The sequence below is a fragment of the Cotesia glomerata genome, linkage group LG3 (assembly GCF_020080835.1).
Source record: "Cotesia glomerata isolate CgM1 linkage group LG3, MPM_Cglom_v2.3, whole genome shotgun sequence".
NCBI lineage: Eukaryota > Metazoa > Arthropoda > Insecta > Hymenoptera > Braconidae > Cotesia > Cotesia glomerata.
Window position 1 is genome coordinate 14,385,949 of NC_058160.1, and position 5,504 is coordinate 14,391,452.

General features: G+C 34.2%; 1 protein-coding gene across 12 annotated transcripts in view; it reads left to right on the forward strand.

Moving 5' to 3' along the window:
- LOC123261717 (potassium voltage-gated channel protein Shaker) overlaps nt 1-5,504 on the forward strand; it is a 1,350,734-nt gene that overhangs the window by 299,320 nt on the left and 1,045,910 nt on the right. The window lies entirely within an intron of this gene.

Genomic DNA, 5,504 nt, shown 5'->3' on the forward strand with positions numbered 1-5,504 from the left:
TAAGAATATAATTTAAGACGGGTTTGCGCTGTCGTGTACGCTGCTATAACAACATTTGTTGTCCGGGATGGTTTTATAGCCTCTCAAGTGTTGATAAAATTATTATACCAAGTTTTATCATTCACAGGCAAAAACTCATAAATTTCAATCTGAGTATCTGTTAATAACTCCATTAACCGGTTTCTAGTTGTAACAATTTCAGTTTGCATTAAATTTTCACGTTGCCCGAATTTTCCCCATAACGAGTTCAAACTGAGCTTCGCTACAGAGCGTAGTCCCGAATTATGTTTAATTTTATCTTTATCTAAACATATTCCTTCAGCGCGCTCGTAATCTTCAATATATTTATTTTTATCCTCCTCAGTTACACAATCTTTCGGAAAACCGCTAGCCTCTGTTTTAATTTTTAAGAAAGTATCGATATCTTCTGTAAATAACCCATCACACTCTTTGTCTTTATTATACTGCATTATATCATACTGCCATATTTCATTAATCTTAAGAACAATATAACCTTTATTATACATTTCAAAACAAATTGGGCATCAAAACTGCTAGCGTTATGCGCAATACAAATTATTTTTTTAAATTTTGGATAATTTTGTAAGGCCAAATCGATTAAGTTTTCTACCGGATTATCATAAAAAATAAACACCCTTACACCACACTCACAATTTTCAGTAACATCTTTACTATCCCAACAAAAAGTGCAGGTTTTTGAACCACACACAAATTAGGTACATGTATTTTTGTAGAAGGTGACCCTTTAACGCGTTCGTTTTGTTGTGTTCCAAAGTCATAGAACAAAAATAAAACTTTCGGCGTGTCTTTTCGTTTAAGAGGCGCCATATAACAATAATGATTAACCGGTCTTTCACAGCAACATATCTGGCAATAACTTAAATCGAAATTATGTGGTAGATCATAATGTTTATAACGGCAACATATAAAGCATAATTTCAACACATCACACACAGTCATATTTTTACTCTTTTTATTCTTACCGCGTAAATTACCAGAACCTAATTTCAAATGATTTGTATAGCAACGGTCACTTGAAAACCACCTATTACATAAAGCGCAGTTGGTTTTATTCAAATATTCACAGACCGTTGCAGTGTTACATCTAGGACATCTTTTCGAACATCTATGATTACGATTCGATTCATAACCCTTATTGCATAACTCGCAAAAATAACGGCTGCCTAAAGCCCCTGCTAAATTTGTTATAGGTTGATAATGCTGACTGTCAGGATAATATAATAGATATATTGAATGTAAGATTTCTCAAAATGTTTCCTGGACTGTCACGCGCCCATCAAAAACAGGCAGCCTTCCTTTCCCGAATGTTAAAAATTCATACACTACCAACGCTATACCCTCCTGCTCAAAATATCGCTGAAAAGCTAATATTTCAGCGATACCACTACCTTGGCGAGGTATCTGGATACCTGTTGTGTGTAATAATTTAAGTGCTTCGTTTTCTTGTAAACGTGATCTACTGTCTGTTATACTTTTCCATTTTCTATGTAAAACACCCGTGCATGTTTCGCCTCTTTCAATAAATACTTTGGCAACAGCTAAAGACCGCGACAAACATGAATTATCGTTATTGTTAATTGTTATAATGGACCGTTTAAATATGTTTTCGTGAGATAAACCTACTTTACCACGGCCCGCAATACCAGTAACAACAGCTGAAGTGATAATCAACTTATCGTCGGTAGTAAGACGGCCTGCACTTTGAGACACATCACTTAACAAACGCCACAAATCACCAGCTGAAACGGTGTTTGCCCTCTGGAACCATGACTAAATAACGCCTTGGGTTAGTTTTTCATAATTTATAGTAAAACCAAAGTAATCATAAGGATGACAACCTTCGGTAATATGTGTAACAATATCTGTCAACGCTCTATGAAACCACTGCATAGGTTCGGTATTATCGTTAAGTTGTCGGATCTTTATGGTTGTTTCTTTACCTTTAGTTTGAAAACGACGAAATTTTTTATTATTTCGCGCTCGATAATAAAACGATGCCCTGGTGGGTGTATATCTATGTAATTGTGTTCATTTGCTTGCAGATGTTGCTGTGTAGAAGTTGACGGTAAATCCTGAGCGTTTTTAGTTTGACCTTGTTGTTATATCCCCTGCTTGAATACCTGAAATTAAGTTCAATTAAAAAAAAAAAAAAAAAAAAAAAAAAAAAAAAAGTTACAAATAAAATAAACGTTATAGAAATAATTATTTTATATGAACAATTAAGATACGTCTGCTGTGTCAAAGGTATTTTGCTTAGTAGAAATACCTAATAATTGGCTCTGCATTAGAGCATGTACAGCGTCATCGTCGCTTGCATCATCAGCATTATCATTGTCAGTAGGCGGTATTTCTTTTTCTTCGTCTTCTTCTCCTTCTTCTTCTTCTTCTACTACTACTTCTTCTTCTTCTCCTTCCTCTTCTTATTCTTTATCATCATCAGCAGTATTATCTTTATAAACGGCATAACTACGGTGTGGTTGATTTAATTTTTCCTCTTCTGAATCAAGATTTGTTAACGCGAAAGTTTCTTCATCGGTATCTGCAGGATGTGAAACATATTTGAACTTGAAGATGATAATCTATCACGTTTGAGCCCTTTAAACCTCTTTAATTTTATTATTTCTGCTTCGTTAATGCGTCGCGATGTAGACGTCTTTCTCCCACTCTGAAATTTACAATTATAAATAAAATGATTTTACTAATTAGAACAATCAATCATACCTTGACGTTTTTCGGATTATTAACAGTGTCTTCATTTTCGTCGCTATCACTACTTCCATCGGTTGCTACCAATTCGTCACGGCAATAATTCTCTATAAATGATTATTCACTATTTCAGTAAATTATTAATTGTAAAATATAAAAGTAATATCAAAAATTATTAACTTACCGTAGCCTGTTAAGAATGTTTGCAAGCAGTTAGCACCTGCTTTATTTGTTTGAAGAATAGTCGTAGCCCTGCACGCATAAGTAGTGTATTTGCCGTTAATAATCCTTTCTTGGAAACAACCATTAACACTACATCTTACACTCTTTAATTTTACTATCGCATCGTGATAGCTATGTCAAGAAAACGCCCTTATGAAGAAGGTGAAACATCGGGGCCCAATAAACGAGAGCCTCGTATATTACAATCGTGGGAGAAATTCAATTTCTTGCTTGCCACTTATTACAAACTAAACGATTCGCAATCCAAATCTATAGTTGTCGGTCTCAAATTAAACAGTGACAACTTTAAATTTGAACCATGCGCAGCAATAGTGGATGAAAAATCCTGCGGTATTGTGTGTAAGGGTGATCAGTAGCTACAATTTACAGCAGCTGTCAAACAACAGTCAAAAAAATTTTATTTGTCTGAGGCTGATTACATGAAACAGCCTGACGATTCAACATCTTTAAATGTTTACATTTTTCAATTTTCAACTCTGGGTGCTATGTATGGAAAAGCAAAACTCTTTACCATCATAGACAGTACATCGTGTAGTGGCAACATAGTGGCAACCAAGAAGGAACTATGAAGCAAAATACGGTGCAAAACATTTACGAGTTCGAAGAATTGGTCAACGCACGTCTACATTACCTCAAAAAGTTTTGCGAGCCTTGTGACGTGTGTATTAAGCAGTTATTAGCAGTTATTATATATATATATATATATATATATATATATATATGTATATATATATATATATATATATATACTAGCTGATACCCACCCGCTTCGCTGGGCATACAATAAAATTTTATGTTGTAACCTAGATGAAAAATATAAACAAAATGATTAATTTCAAAAGATAATTAATATAAATTTTGAATTAGAGAAAAGTGATTGTTTATGATAACCGGTGTTAGCGAGTATTAAATATATGAGAAAAGTATTTTATTATTAATAATCAATCAATCAATGGGTCAGTTAGTCAGTAAATCTGTTATTAGACAGATTTCCGCATCACCCATGACGTACTGTGTAGTGAGATGCGTTCCCATTATAATAATGTTATCCTAAACATTTAGTCTAGACCGGATAGGTCAAATGGTAGAGTAGCCGACATGTCACCGGAAGGTTCTGGGTTCGAATCCCTGTCCGAGCTATCTGAATTTTTCTCGCATATTCTGTAAACTCTTATTAAGAAGGTCCTTCCTATTTCTTTCTCAATCTCTTCCTCCTCCAATTATTCTGTTACGTGAATGTTGGAACGATTCACGTAATAATTATCCGTAACTCCTATTCTTTTCCGCTTCATAGTATTATTTAATTTTAAAAATGTCAATAATTTTTAATTTTAAAAATGTTAATAATAAAATACTTTTCTCATATATTTAATACTCGCTAACACCGGTCATCACAAACAATCACTTTTCTCTAATTCAAAATTTATATTCATTATCTTTTTGAAATTAACCATTTTGTTTATATTTTTCATCTAGGTTACACCATAAAAATTTATTGTATTCCTATCGAAGCGGGCGGGTATCAGCTAGTTATTAATAAATTCATAACAAATTAAGTGGTATTAAAAATATATTTATTATTACTCATTTTATTAGAAATTATCTTAAATCGACCGTTTTTATAATAATTTAACGATATCGTTGTAAAATTTTAGAAGAAGCATCAGACACAATTTACCATTTTAATTTTAATCATTAAAATCAGTATAATCATTTAACAATATCAACTTGATAATATTTATGTTTAATTTATCTGTGTTATGATATAATCGAGTTCATCCTTCATGATTATTCCAATACATATAAGTTATTTCAGTTATTAATGATTTAGCTATTCTTTCTTAAAAACGTATGATTATGAATTCCTACTGTCCCAACAGTCAATCGATAAAATTTAAAATCAATCATTTTGACAGTTATTATAGCAACGGTAACCATGATAACGGTAACCATGGTAACGGCAACCATGGTAACGGTAACCATGGCAACGGTAACCACGGCAACGGTAACCATAGCAACGGTAACCATGGCAACGATAACCATGACAATGGTAACCATGGCAAAGGTTGATTAGCGTGGGTGGTTGTAGGGGGGTTGAGTTCGATAATTTACGGGTGCCACTGATGGTTTCTTAGATTAGAGGGTCAAAATGATATTTCGCTCCCAAAAAAAGAGAGAGATATAGGGAAGGGGAAAGATTATAGGGCACGGGAGGGGAGGAGAAGAATGAGAGGGAGGGGAGGGGAGGGCATATGTGATGGTAGACGAAAAATTCATTTTGGCTAGGAATTGCGTAAAATCCGTTCTTAGTGAGCGTCTACATCACGAATGGAGTAACTATGCTAAATTTCAAGTCAATCGGGCGAATAGTTTCGGAGATCTCGTGATGAGTGAGTGGTATTTCGCTTATATATATATAGATATATATATGCATTCAAATCTACAACCACTTGTCCCCACCAGGGCGCCGCGAACCGTCCCCACTGTGCGCCGCGAGCTACCACCACTGGGTG